This window comes from Protopterus annectens, chromosome 7.part0, assembly GCF_019279795.1.
Source record: "Protopterus annectens isolate FY-2018-M chromosome 7.part0, PAN1.0, whole genome shotgun sequence".
NCBI classification, from domain to species: Eukaryota; Metazoa; Chordata; order Ceratodontiformes; family Protopteridae; genus Protopterus; species Protopterus annectens.
In genome coordinates this window covers 1380803857-1380819071 of record NC_056739.1, presented here as the reverse complement: position 1 = coordinate 1380819071, position 15215 = coordinate 1380803857, and the positions used below count along the sequence as shown (strand labels likewise).

The 15215-nt window shown below is 46.7% G+C and overlaps 1 protein-coding gene across 1 annotated transcript in view; it reads right to left on the bottom strand.

Annotated features, from left to right (window-relative positions):
• Nucleotides 1–15215, bottom strand: part of SHQ1 (SHQ1, H/ACA ribonucleoprotein assembly factor) — a 2222560-nt gene that overhangs the window by 405425 nt on the left and 1801920 nt on the right. The window lies entirely within an intron of this gene.

The following is a 15215-nucleotide window of genomic DNA, read 5'->3' as shown; positions in this document are numbered from 1 at the left end:
AAGTATGGTATAACCATATCTGTCGTTGCATAACCCACTACACAACACCTACGAACACATGGTTGCAACACCCCACTGTAGGCATGTAAGCCGATGTAATATGCATCACAAGATATTATTGCAGTCCTCACCCCTACCCAGGGGTGTGAGTGTCTGATGCAAACACCAAATGCAGTGCATTTGCAAGTGCAGGAGCAAGCAGGTGTAAGCCTGTTTGGCCGCCAGTATGCTTGTACCACAGTGGTGAAGCAATGTAGAGGCTGAGTGTAAGAAACTGTAACCGGAGGTTAGCATTGCTTAGCTCCATGCAAACCTGCGCACACTCACTCACAACTGCTTTAAAGTGCCTTAATCACCCTGTACCCAACAGCTCGTGTTCTGGAAAGTAACAAAATAAACAGCCTCTGCAAGGCTAGAACTCAGGACCCTGTACATCACAGTCACAGTAGCTAAACATTACGCCATGATAGCAATATATATAAAGGAGGTATCAGCAAACTAATCCTCACCACTGGGAAATCTAATCAAACATGTGAACTGAATCTATGTACAGTGTAATGTTCTATAACCCGCCACAGACCATAAATATGTGAATTGGAGTACTGCAGTAAACATAGAGTTGAGGTGTCACTGTAATAAAGTTATGAAGTCCCCAAGACCCCATACAGTGCATGTACACATGAATCACGGATACCAGACACATATATAACCTGTAATGAATAAGACATAGCTTAGCCTTTTCGAAACCGGCCAATTACGGAAAAGTGCGGGAATCCAGCCCTACTTAAACCGAAGAGGCGGGAATATGGTTCATAACTGGTTGTAGCATCCCCCTGTAGGCAGAATGGCTGGAGTGGGAGAAGGCACTCGCTTTAGAGTGCAGCACTGGGGCATCCAGGAGTCCAAATTCATGGTATGCCTCCTGGTAAAACACCATGACAGGAGACAACTGCAGGGCCAGTACCAGGGCTCGCAGTACAAAACGGAGGCCTGGGACAGTATCGCCAGTGACCTCACTAGTGCCACAAGTATCCCCCAGACTGGTGAGCAGGTCAGGCACCACCATGCAGACCTGAAGCAGTGGAAGGGGGATGTCCTGGAACAGTGGATCCAGGAAGCAAGGCAGATGCAGAATGCCCTAGAACTAAGTACTCCTTCCACTACATAGTTAATAATTGCCTAGCTTGTGTATACTATGGATAGGTATGGCTAAATATCAATGTACTTCTCTGACAGCTGCAGATGAGTGTGCTGCGAACCAGCAAGCCTATGATGCTAGGCTGCAAAGGATGCGTTGTGAGGCAGGTTAGTAAAAAGCATGCATGTACTGTCATAACAAATAAATGTAAGAGCCTCAGAAAGTGTTGTACCAGTATACAGAATTGTGTAATATGCTGTGAATAAAGGTGTAACCCCTACATTGCTTCTGTTTACTCTGCAGTCATATGTTGTACTGTTGCAGTTATTAAATAGTACTGTTGTAGTAAGCAGTGTTACCCACACTGTGGTATGCAGACAAAATGTGTATGAACTGCTGTACAACAATGTTGGAAGTGCAAACAGGTCAGTCATATTAGACTAAATACATTGCAAAGCTTCACAACAATTGCCTGATAGCATAGTGTAGTGATCTTAACTGTAATGCTTTTGTCACACACAGCAGGGCTTTGGATCCCAACAGTGTCAGTAAGTTGTATGCATAATCATTCCACACAACTGCACACAATTTGTTAGAATGTTCAGAGAGAAAGCTGTATGCATATATACAACTTAACTGTACAGATTTTGCTAGAATGCTCAAATAGAAATTGGTATGCATATTCATACCCCTCAACTGTTCCAATCTGCCCAGTATGTCCTGATAAATGGCCCACATCACCTGCCGTTTGCCCTGTTCCCCTGACAAATTAGTGCGATGATCCAAGAAATGTAGGCAGCTGTTAATGACATATACATGACAGACTTGTACATAGTCAGAGAATGTACATGCAAACATACCTGTCATCCCAGCATCTCACCCAAAAGTGTATGACAGCAGTCTCAAAACATGTTGCATTAACATCTGCATCTTGTCAAGCCTGTACATAAGACACAGGTCCTGTACATATTAATCTACAAACATACCATTGTACAACATAATGCCATTGGGTAGTGTAATAATACATGTAAGGGACAGACCACTGCAGTGACTATGAATGTTGTGAAAACTACAAGGATTTATTAGTTCTTAATTGAACTCTCTCTCACCCCTATCATATGTGCAAAAATAACCAATTTGCACAACTCATTTGGTATGTCTACACTCCTAACCTTTGTTGGGACATATGTCCTACTGGTTTATAAATATTCACATCTGTTTCTATGCATGTGCCATGTTAAACTACTCCCATATTGATGTCCTCTTGCCATCAATTAAACCTGCATGTTGTTGTAATGGTCATTGTTTACCCATATATGCATGTGTTCTGCCTGCTCTGCAACTATTTTATATCTGGTGCCCTGGGTAATGGGAATACCAAAGCATGCTGTTATAACTAATTGTGAATGCTGTTAACTATTACTAACCCATATCTGCCTTAAACATGCTACAACATAGCTCGCATGGGAAGGCCCATCCCAGCGGACCCACCTGTCCCACCTCAGCTGGCTATGGCACCAGGCACCAGCACATCTGGGGCCCAGCCTGGGACCTCCTCGTCCATTGGCCCTGCACCACCTTCGAGTAGAACCTCTGCAGGAGATGGGGTTCAGCCCCCTAGGAGAGGGAGCAGACAGAAACCTATCATCCATTGTACGGTCCGGGTTGTGGTGCGTAGAACGCTCGACAGGGAGATTCAAGACCACCTATGCCAGCTTGAGGGCCGAGTGGCACAACTAGAGGGTGAGTCTGCCCCTCCTAGACAGCCCCCAGCACAGCCACCTTCTGGGCTGTGAAGGTGCAGTGCTGACTGCCCATGGGTGGGGACCTCAGTCCCACTGTATCCATTTGTGGGCTCATGGGCTTGCGACTTCCAAACACCCCTCCCCGTCCAAGGTGTTCCCCCCACGTGTCATATACCGCCCCTGTACAAGTCTTGTCCATCACCCTACCCAACTTATCCTTCCTGATCATACCTACTCTCCTTCCCCAACATCCCACTCTCACCTAAAGATAAAAGAAAAAAAGGCCAGTCTGTTCCCGCAAAAAAAGCACGTCCCATACATAGCTGTCCATTTCGCACACGTGTCCACTGGACACATGTAAACATTTCTAATTGGCATCACAACATACTATTGTTGTCTTCACCCCTCTCTCAGGGTTGTGAGTGTCTAAATGTACCGCCAAATTTATTGCATATGCACAGCCGTTGCTGTAGAAGAAATGGACAGCTATGGACCTTCCCTACACTCTTCCTGCACATCCCTAGTTACCTTGCCTACTGTCTTCCTCTCTTTGTGCCCCTTTTTCACCACTTTCCTATCACCCCTTTTTTCTTTTCTTTTAAAGAAATTAGCGCGGAGGTAAGTGGGAGAAAGCACTTTTAAGCAGCAGTGAGCGGGTTTCAGCCTGTTTGCGCGGGGGGTAAGCACTGCCTACACAGGTTAAGCAATCAAGAAGGTAACTGAGTGTAAGGAACTGTAACGAAAAGTAAATAGAAGTTATGTACCTACCATAACGTTCCATGTTAGTTGTCTTCTCTCGCCTTCTTTCTTGCTGGATGGGTTCGGAGCCGATCCTCGGCTCCAACTCGGCACTTGCTAAGCTCAAAAGTCACTTCCACCAGCTCGAGGCAGCCCTATATCCCATGATGCAAGGCGGTGATTACCCAGATCTTGTTTGGTAGCTATAGGAAAGGAAAAATAACTACTATCTTCCCCCAAGGGAAGAAGAACAACTAGCCTGAGAAAAACTGTAAGGGGAACCCAGGTAACTAAGTGCAGAGCTAACTGGTGTCCAAGGGAGAAAAACTCCCAGAGAAGGAGACAGTTCAAGGTCTGTCCAGGCTAGGGGGACAGGAGGGAGGGACGCAAGAAAGAAGGCGAGAGAAGACAACTAACATGGAACGTTATGGTAGGTACATAACTTCTAAATGTTAAGTTGCCAATCTCGCCTTCATTCTTGCTGGATGGGACCGCGTCCCTTGCACCTCTATCCTGGGTGGCTCAATGGAACAGACTCTTGAGAACTGTGGAACCAAAACTCGCCCTGTCCCTGGAGGCCAAATCCAATTTGTAATGTGAGACGAAGGTATGAGGAGTGGCCCAAGTGGCTGCTGCACAAATAGTGTCTAAGGGTAGTCTAGCCTGAAAGGCTGTAGATGTGGCTAGGCTTCTGGTAGAATGTGCTTTAGGTGTTGAGATCAGCTGTTTGCCCCTAAGCTGATAAATGTAAGAAATAGTGGAAGACAGCCATCTGGATAAGGACACCTTAGAAACAGGGAGACCTTTCTTATTTTCAGCATAAGAAAGAAAAAGCTGATCAGACTTTCTATATTGCTTTGATCTGTCCAAGTAATATCTGAGTTGGCGATGAACATCTAGGCAATGCAATTTTTGTTCCGTCCTGTCAGAATAATTGGGAAAAAATACTGGAAGATCAATAGATTGGTTTAAATTTGTCTTAGAAGCAACTTTTGGCAAAAAAGACGGATTAGTTCTCAAAGATACTCTATCCTTGTGGAAGACCAAGTACAGGGGATGAACACAGAGAGCATGAAGTTCAGACACCCTTCTAGCCGAAGTAATAGCGACCAGAAAGAGTGTCTTCCAAGAGAGAAATTTTAACGAGCATGTAGCAGCCGGTTCAACAGGGGGAAGTATTAAGGATGCCAGCACTAAATTTAGATCCCACTGCAGTGGAGGATCCATAACAGGGGGTTTAAGTAGGAAGATCCCTCTGAGAAAGGCTTTGCAAAGTTTGTGAGACATAATGTTCTGGTCTGCAAATCCGACATGAAAATTCGAGATTGCTGCCAGCTGGACTTTAACTGTGGAAGAAGAAGAACCAGAGTGAAAAATTTCAGCTAGGAAGTCCAAAACTGACTGAATAGGGGCAGTGAAGGGATCTATGTTCTTAGACCTTGCCCAAAAGGAAAAACGTTGCCATTTGCTAGAGTAAATCCTTCTGGTAGAAGGCTTTAGAGAAGCTACTATGATATCCCTAACGGGATTAGAGATCATAGGAAGCCTGGCTAAGGAAGGAAGTGGAGCAACCAAGCAGTGAGGTTGAGGGAACGAATGGACCGGTGCAGTTGACCCGACTGGTGGGTCAGAAGATCTGGGACTGGGTCCAGATGCCAAGGCTGCACTACAAGATGTTGATGAAGGAACGGGAACCAAATTTGTCGAGGCCAGTAAGGGGCAATGAGAATCAGCTTGGCTCTCAAGTCGGTAGCTTTCTGAAGCACTTGAGGAATCAACGGAAAAGGGGGAAAAGCATAAAGAAGTCCCCGGGGCCAATCCTGGGTTAGAGCGTCTCTGGGGGGATGGCCTGGAAGTGGAAAGAGAGAGAAGAAGTCTGGGCTTTTGCTGTTTTGGGGTGTAGCAAAAAGGTCGCAGCAAGGAGGGCCCCACTTCTGAAAAATCTCTTCTGCTATAGATTGTTTGAGAGACCACTCGTGAGGCATGAGTATAGCTCTGCTCAACCTGTCCGCTATGACGTTGGTTTTCCCGGGGATATGCGTTGCTATCAGAAACCGCTGAGAGGAGATCGCCCATTGCCAAAGTCTGAGAGCTTCTCGACACAGAGGATAGGACTTGGTCCCACCCTGTTTGTTGATATACCATACTACGGACATGTTGTCCGTGTGAACTGTGATAGTTCCTAAAGGAAGAAAGTCGTTGAGGGCTTGCAACATTAAAAGCACTGCTCTCATCTCTAAGACATTTATATGCAGGTGGTATTCAAACGGTTGCCACATGCCATGGACCATCCTGCCCTGATAATGCCCCCCCCCCACCCGATCAGGGAGGCATCCAAAGTGACTGTGGCTACCGGGGCTGGGGGGACAAATGGTCTGCCCTGATGGACTAGGGGGGAAGAAATCCACCAGGATAGGTGGCTCTTGCAGGTCTGTGTGACAAGGATCTTGTGACGCATGGGCAACTGCTGGAAGGACCACTGGGTAAACAACATCCACTGTAGGAGACGCATGTAAAAGCGGGCCAGAGGAAAAAGTGTGATGGCAGCTGCCATTAGGCCTAACACTTTCAGGACCAACCTGGTTTGTACCTTTTTGCTGAATAGGATGATCCGAACCTGATTTTGGATATCCAGGATTCTTTGATTTGTTAGATTTGCTGACATCCGCATAGTGTCTAGATGTGCGCCTATAAAGGTAATAGATTGGCAAGGCGATAAGGAAGACTTTTCGAAGTTGACAGAAATCCCTAACTGACTGCAGAGACAGAGTGTAATCCCTGGCCCGAAGAAGTTGATGCCTGGTGGTGGCTGTGAGGAGCCAGTCGTCTAGGTACGGAAACACCTGGAATCCCTGACGTCTCAGGTGAGCCGTGACCGCTGCCATGCATTTGGTGAACACTCTGGGGGCTGTGGTGAGACCAAAGGGCAGGGCTCTGAATTGAAAATGACTGGTCCCCAGCCGAAAGCGGAGAAACCTTCTGGAGCGTCTGTGGATTTTTATGTGATAGTACGCATCCTGAAGGTCTATAGAGCACATCCAGTTGTCTTTGCCCAGAAAGGGCAAAATCGATTGAAGTGTGACCATCCGAAATCTCGTCTTTTTGACAGACTTGTTTAGTCTGCTGAGGTCTAATATTGGTCTCCAGTCTCCCGTCTTTTTGGGGACCAAAAAGAACCTTGAGTAGATTCCGGATTCTAAATGGCCTGCTGGAACTGGCTGGATGGCCCTTTTCTCTAGAAGGTTTGAAACCTCTAGCTTTGCAATTTCCTTTAGACCGGGTGGAATGTCTGGAAGGGATCCTTTTTGAGGGAAGGGGCTTTTCTCGAAAGGTATTCTGTAACCCTCGGATATGATCGACTGTACCCATTTGTCTTGAGAAAGGGAAAGCCAGGATTCTGGGTACAGTGCCAATCTCCCCCCGACTGCCTCCAAGGGTGGGCAGTCGGGCAACACCTCAGGGATGCTGGAAGGGCTTGTCAGAGAGAGGCTCTCTGCTGCCTTGGTTCTGCGGACCCCCCTCTGCCCCTAGGGCGGCGTCTGTTATTACCCCCTCTGCCTCTGGGGGTAAACTGACCACGTGCGTCAGGCGTGACTCCTTGAGATTTTTGGAACCACATTTTCCCTCCCTTCTGACCTTTGGGGTAAGGTCTTGAAGGGGTGGAGAAACGGACTCTTATGGCAGAAAGAGTCTTGCAGTCTTGCTCGCACCTGGTCAAAGTGTCCTACACTTGAGGTCCAAACAAAGTTGTCCCCTCGAAGGGAGAGTTTGTGAAGGACGCCTTAAAGGGGTCTGCAAAATTGCAAAGTAGCATCCAGGACTGACGTCTGAGAGCCACTCCTGTGCCTGCAGCTCTACACGCTCAATCGGCTGCATAAGAAATGAGTCGCATGGAGGAGTTAGTTATGGAATTTAGGATTCCCAGCTGAGAGGCAATCTTCTCTTGAGCCCCAGCAGCTGATGGATCCTGTACCACCTCACCCAATTCCTTGAGGATATCTCTTTGGAGTCGGGTGAAGTGACATAGATAATTCAGCGAACGCATAGCAAAGGTCGCTGAGGAAAACATCCGCTTACCATACCTGTCCATGGTCCTAGACTCCTTGTTAGGAGGATGGACCGGTACAGAAGGATCTGCAAGTTCCTTTTTGGTGGCGGCCGCCACCACCATGGCATCAAACGGGACACCTTTGGTGAGAAACTGTTTTTCAGTGGGGGCCGTGATAAATTTAGAAGGCCTCCTGGGGACTGGTTCCACAGAATCAGGAGATGCCCACGCCTTTCGAGCTATCACGTCCATGAGGGGGTCGAAAGGCGGAGACACCCAGGAGGTGGAGGGTCGAGATCCAAAAGCCTCCAGGTATACCGACTCATCCTCGGAGGGGTTAATGGAAGGCCAGTTCCCCCTCTGTTTGAGGAGTTCAAGAATGTCTGAAAAGGAGACATCCTCAGAGGGGGATCTTGGGGACCCCTCCGACTCATCTAAGTCGGTATCTGATGTCGTAGACTCAGGGGAGTCTAAATGCTTCCTCTTGCAGGTCCTCTTACGTGGGGGTTCCCCTGAAGGATCAGGAGAAACCTCGGAAGAGGAAGGTATTCCCAATAGGGAAACCTGGGGCAATGGATCTCTGGGTCCAGGAGCAAGACAGTGGGAAGAGATATCTACAGGCACTGAAGAGGGAGGAGCTAAAGGGACCGACTGTTGACTGAGCTCGGGGGCTAGTACACTCCTCATCACCTCAAAGGCTCCCCTCCCGGGGAGGACTGAGAGCTCCCGCTCCGAGGAAACAGGAATCCCCGGCCCCACCGAAAGGGAAGGCTCCGAAGCAGATGTCAGTGCCGAGCTTACCAAAGCCGAAGCTCCGAGGGGGAGAAAGTACAGTTTTGTACCTACCATAAATGTAGATTGTCTGATAGGCATGCATCTGCAGTCCTTACAAATGGGTTGTCCTGTCGTCAGGCAGCCCTTCGGTCGGCCGGATTCCAAAGTCTGGGTCTGGCCTCGGCTGGTGTCGCACTTCACCCGACGTCATAGCGGCAGTTCTTCGGGTATAAAGGCATCAGCCGACGCCATTTTCCTCAGTGTTTCTTGCCCCAGATGCCAGGTGCCCTCTAGGAAGGCTAAATTTGGATAAATGCAAATGGTTCCAAATAGTAGAGAGCAAACAAAAATAAGCATGTATGTACATATATACAAACAAATACACCATAATAGATTCCCCAGCTAGCTACAAGATGGGCAAATACCCTAGGAGTACCACAGAGGGGAAGGAGGGTGGGTAATCCTGACTGCAGATGCATGCCTATCGGACATCTACATTTATGGCAGGTACAAAACTGTACTATGTCCTTCAAGGATGCATCTGCAGTCCTTACAAATGGGTAGAATACCATAGCCAAACTGGGGAGGAGGAGAAATTAGATTATGGTGTAGTTAAGATCCCTTGCAAAACAGCAGTGGCAAAACCTGCTCGGGATCTGGAGTATAAAGGTAAATTATAATGCTTGGCAAATGTATGCACGGAGCTCCAAGTAGCAGCCTCTAAAATGTCTTTGGTAGCCACTCCTCGTAAGAAAGCTGTGGTAGTGGCTGTAGCCCTTGTAGAGTGAGGCCTGATGTTTTCTGGAGTTTTCTTCCCATGGTAGGAGTAACAAAATCTAATGCAATTTCCTATCCACTTAGAGATTGTCTGTTTTGAAATTGCTTTTCCTTCCATTCCTGTCGCATATGCGACCAGCAGCTGGTCAGTCTTTCTATTGCTCTTGGTCCTGTCCAGGTAGTAACGTAATTGTCTATGTACATCCAAGGTATGCAACAGTCTTTCTCCCCTGTTCTGTGGGTTGGGGAAGAATGTAGGTAGGTGGATAGCTTGATTTAAAGATACCCTGGAGACCACCTTTGGCATAAAAGTAGGATTAGTTCTCATGGACACTTTATCTTGATGGAAGATCAGGAAGGGCTGTACTGCCATTAATGCCTGTAGCTCAGATACCCTTCTTGCTGAAGTGATTGCAAGCAGGAAAGCAGTTTTCCATGATAAGTACTGTAATTCTGCTGTTGCTGCTGGCTCGAAAGGAGGAAGTGTCAACTTTTCTAGCACAAAGTTCAAGTCCCATGCTGGCAATGGTGGCTTCCTAGGTGGCTTTACATTTTTAATCCCTCTCAGAAACTGCCTGAGCAGAGGATGTGAGAAGACTGGAGGATCCAAGTTGTATTCTGCTGAAATAGCTGATGCATGAATCTTAATGGAAGAATAGGACAGGCTGTTGTGGAAGAGCTCTGCCAAGTATTCCAGGATGTTAGCTATGTTTACCAGTGACACATTCTCTCCTTTTGCAGTACTCCAAATGAGATATCTTTTCCATTTTGCTGAATAATTTTTTTTCTTGTTGAGGGTCTGCGAGCCTCCAAGATAATGTCTTTAACCCTTTGAGATAAATCTGGGTTATTTGGTCTTATGCAATGTTCCAGGCAGCCAGCTGCGGTGTTTTCAGGTTTGGATGCAGGGTTTTGAAGTTGTTCTGTGTTAACAGCAAGGGAACTAGGGGCAGAGGCCATATTTGTTCCCGAGACATGCTCCTCAGTAATGGGTACCAATGTTGCCTTGGACAAACTGGAGCTATCATGATGATCCTTGGACGGTCTTCTTTGATCTTCAATAGCACCTTGTGCATCAAAGGAAGAGGTGGGAATGCATATGCTGTCAGGTTTTTCCAACTGAAAGATAGGGAGTCCACTTTCCAAGCAAGTGGGTGGTACGTCCTTGTGCAGAATTTTTTCAGTTGGTGATTGTGTGGGGATGCGAATAAGTCTATTTCTGGTAGTCCCCATTTCCCTGTAATGGTTTTGAAGATGTCCGGATGCAGCATCCATTCGTGGGCATCCGTGGTAGTTCTGCTTAGGATGTCTGCTAGTATATTTTCTTTTCCTGGCACAAAAATTGCTTGAAGCTGAATGTTGAAGCTCAGTGTCACATTCCAGAGGTCCATTGCCATCCGGCATAGAGGGTACGAATGTGTGCCTCCCTGTTTGTTGATGTACCACATAACTGTGGTGTTGTCCGTCCTTATCCGCAGTTGACCCTGTCGAAGAAATGGTCTGAATGCCTGAATTGCCAGTTTTACTGCCAGCATTTCCTTTTGATTTATGTGTAGGCGCAGCTGGTCTTGAGTCCATAAGCCTTGTATGCACTTGTCCAGCATGTGCGCCCCCCAACCGAGGTCTGAGGCGTCTGTTGTGATGGTCTGGCTTGGTTGAGTGCTGTGGAAGGGCAGTCCCTTGTTTGATTGACAGGCCCGAGCCCACCATTGGAATTCTTGTTTCAGGCATGGAATTATTGGAATCTGGGTTTCTAGGCTGTGCTTGTGCTGAGACCATAAATTCCTTAGGTACCACTGTAACTTCCTCATATGTAGTCTGGCATGTGGAATCAATATTATGTAGGATGCCATGTAACCGAGAGCTTGCAGGACCTTTCTTGCTGTTAGCTGGTTCTGCTTTGTTAATGCCATGAAGTAGAAAGGGAGTTGCTCCTGTTTTTCTACTGTCAGGAATGCCATTTGTTTTGATGTGTCCAAATCTGCACCCAAGAAGGTTATCCTTTGGGATGGTATCAGCCTTGACTGTTTTATATTGACTGTGTCCCCCAGGGCTTGTAGAAGGTGAATGACCCGTGCCAAATCTTTTGTTAATTTGGTTTTCTTGTCCGCTTGTAACAGGCAGTCGTCCAGGTAAGAATAAATTTGAATTCCCTGAAGCCTGCAATGAGCAATTACTGATGCCAGGCATTTCGTGAATACTCTGGGCGCAGTAGATAAGCCAAAGGGCAATGCTGAGAATTGATAATGCTCTGATCCTGCAAGAAATCTGAGGTATCTTCTGCAATTTGGTCGTATGGGGACGTGCAGGTATGCCTCCTTGAGATCTAGAGTTACCAGCCAAGACTCATTGCCCAGCATGGGAAGAAGCTGCTGTAGGGTCAGCATTTTGAATTTTGGAACAATGAGGTATGTGTTTAAAGCGGACAGGTCGAGAATAGGTCTCCATTGGTTTTCTTTTCTTGGTACCAGGAAGAGTCTGGAGTAAAATCCTTGTCCTTGTTCCATAGATGGTACCCTTTCTATAGCTCTCATCCTTAGTAAGTGAGTTATTTGTTCTAGAGCTTCTGTCTTCTGATTTGGAGGTAAGTTTGGCATTCCTCTCTTCCTTGGTAGAGTATGGAAGTGAAACCTGTAACCTTGGTCTATTGTCTGTAAAATCCATTTGTCTCCTGTGATGTAATGCCAGTTTACTGAAAATAAGGCTAGCTTCCCGCCTAAGGGTGCTTCTAGTTGTTCCCTGGTAGGCGGTGCCAGAGCCAAGTCACTGTGATTGTCCTGTGGAAGTGGTGGTGGCTGGATCTGTGGCTGTACCTCGCTGGTTGTTAGCCTGCCACTGACAGCCCCTGTAGGCACCTCTGGATTGACCCCTGCCTCTTGAGCGCCTATTCCTGCCTCTCGGAGCTCTGGAGGTGTCTGGAAAGGACCAATTCTTGGAAGGCTAGTTCCTGCTAAACCTTGGAGGCTGGACCTGCAAGAAATCCTTGACTGTCTGGACAGATTTTGCTTTCTCTTCCACCTTCTTCAGCACCTGCTGTGCAGGGGAGCCAAACAAATTGAGCTTATCCATGGGAGCATCTAGGAGCTTTGATTTAACATGGTCTGGTAAGGACTGCTCTTTTAACCATGCATGTCTTCTGATCACTGTGCCAGTCATGGCTGATCTAAAGGAAGCCTCCAGTGCATCATAGCCGCATTTTAAGGAATGATTACTGACATGCTGAATGTTATGTACCATTTCCTGTACAGATTTTTTGTCTAATGGTTCATCCGAGGACAGTTTTTTAGTCAATTGGTCTAAAAAGAAGTTATGTCCTTACCATAACGTTCCATGTTGAGTGTTCATCTCGCCTTGGTTATTACACATGGGTTTGGAGCCGATCCTCGGCTCCGTGCCGGCCGACTGCAAGCTCTGCATCGAGAAGAAGCTCGAGGACATCTAATACCCACAATCCCCCTCTGCCTTTACCTCAGATCTAGTTTGCAAGCAAACCAGACATAAAGCACGCACACATGCCAAACTATATACATAGAAGTACATATATACAAACATACCAAGGGTATGATAGTAACACTAATAATGCAACAGCAGAAGGAGAATACTCCAGACCAGGCACCAAATTGAACGTTCTTCCTAAGGGTGGGAGGGGTGGGAGTATAGATGAACACTCCACATGGAACGTTATGGTAAGGACATAACTTCTTTATGTGAGAGTGTTCAATCTCGCCTTTGTTCTTACACATGGGTAGCCCCTAGCTCCATGATCCTGAGGAACTCAAGGAGAACGTTCTTGAGCACAGTGGAACCAAAGGTTGCCCTATCCCTAGAAACCCTGTCCACTTTGTAATGAGAGATAAATGTATGTGGTTTAGCCCAAGTAGCAGCCGCACAAATAGTGTCTAGTGGTAAGCGAGCTGCGTGAGCCAAAGATGTAGAAACTGATCTGGTGGAATGTCCTTTGGGTTTGACTGATAATGTTTGGTCAGAGGCCTCATAAACATATGTGATACAGTCAGTTAGCCATTTAGAAAGAGTTCGTTTAGAACTGCAAGACCCTTTCTGCTGTCAGCAAAAGCTACAAATAGTTGATCAGATTTCCTGTGATCTTTTGTTCTATCCAAATAAAATCTGAGTTGTCTATGGACATCCAGTTTGTGCAACATATACTCCAATTTATTAGAGTGGTTCTTAAAGAAGGTGGGTAACTCAATGGACTGATTAATATTACTAGAAGAGCAAACTTTGGGGAGAAAGGATGGATTAGTGCGTAGGATACTCTGTCAGAATGAAATATTAAATAAGGATGTTTGACAGAAAGGGCCTGAAGCTCAGACACTGCCTAGCAGATGTAATGGCCACTAGAAATAAAGTTTTCCATGACAAATATTTCAATGTGCAACTTGAGGCTGGTTCAAAGGGTGGCAACATCAATTTAGAGAGCAACAGGTTCAAATTCCACGGTGATGTCGGACTTCTGACTGGTGGTCTGATATGAAAAGAACCTTTTAAAAGGCTTTACAAAGTCTGTGAGCCATAATAGGCGCACACATTCCTCTACATGATAGTTAGAAATGGCAGCTAACTGTACTCTTAAAGTAGCGGAAGCTCCCTCATGAAATAGTTCAGTCAAGAACTCTAAAATCTTATTTAACGGAGCTATAACAGGGTCCAAATGATGTGACTCAAAAGACAAAACGTTTCCACTTACTGGTGTAAGTCTTTGTAGTGGAAACTTTATGAGAAGCTACTAAAATATCTTGAACCGATGTAAGGGAACCGACCTGGCTAGAAAGGGAAGGAGCAGCCAAGCTGCTAGATGGAGAGATTCTAGAGATGGGTGAGGAACTCCTGACGAGTGAGTCAGTAGATCTGGCTCTGGGTCCAGCATCCAAGGTCCCCGAATGCGGTGATGCAATAGAAAAGGGAACCAAATTTGACGAGGCCAGAACGGAGCAATGAGAATAATAGTCCTCTGAAGGTTGTTGGCTTTCTGTAGAAACTTTGCAATCAGGGGAAATGGAGGAAAAGCATATAGGAGACCGGGGCCAATCGTGCACCAGCGTCCCTGGGGACTTCCCTGGAGGGGGTAATAGGGCAAAGTAGCTCCTGCATTTGGCGTTCATTGGAGACGCAAACAGATCACAGGTAGGCTGGCCCCACTTGAGAAAAATCATTCTCGCAACTGACTGTTTGAGGGACCACTCGTGAGGCAACAGTATTGTTCTGCTCAGCCTGTCGGCTATGACGTTGGATGACCCCGGATGTGCTATGCATCAGAAAGCGACCGGTGGACTCCGCCCATTGCCAAATTCTCATGGCCTCTCTGCATAGTTGGTAAGACCTGGTTCCCCCTTGCTTGTTTATGTACCAGACTACGGACATGTTGTCTGTCTGAACTGCAATGGTCCCTGCAGGAAGAAGGGGAGCAAAGTGTTGCAACGCCAAAACACTGCCCTCAACTCCAGAACATTGATGTGCAGATTGTACTCAGATTGGTCCATTCGCCTTGGACTGTCTGTCCCTGAAAGATGCCCCCACCCTATCAGGGAAGCGTCCGTGGTTATCGCCGCTGACGCGGGTAGCACAAATGGTCTTCCGCTGGATAGGTTGCAAGTCTGTAACCACCACATTAGGTGTGATTGGCAGGTGGGCCTGATCAATATTTCGTGAGTCAGTGGAAGTTGTTGGAATGACCATTGTGCAAACAGAAGCCATTGTAGCACTCTCATGTGCAGTCTTCCCAATGGTATCGCAACGAGAGAAGCTGCCATGAGACCCAAGACTTTCAGAACAAGTTTTGCCGGGGACTTTCTGGACGACAGCAGAAGAGAAATGTTGATTTGAAGTGCTACTATTCTTTCTGTAGGAAGTCTTAGAACTAAATGGTGCGATCTAATTCCGCTCCTATGAATAAGATATGCTGTGATGGCTGTAGTAAAGATTTTTCAAATTTACTGAAATTCCAAGGTGTGTACAAAGTTGTAGGGTGTAATCC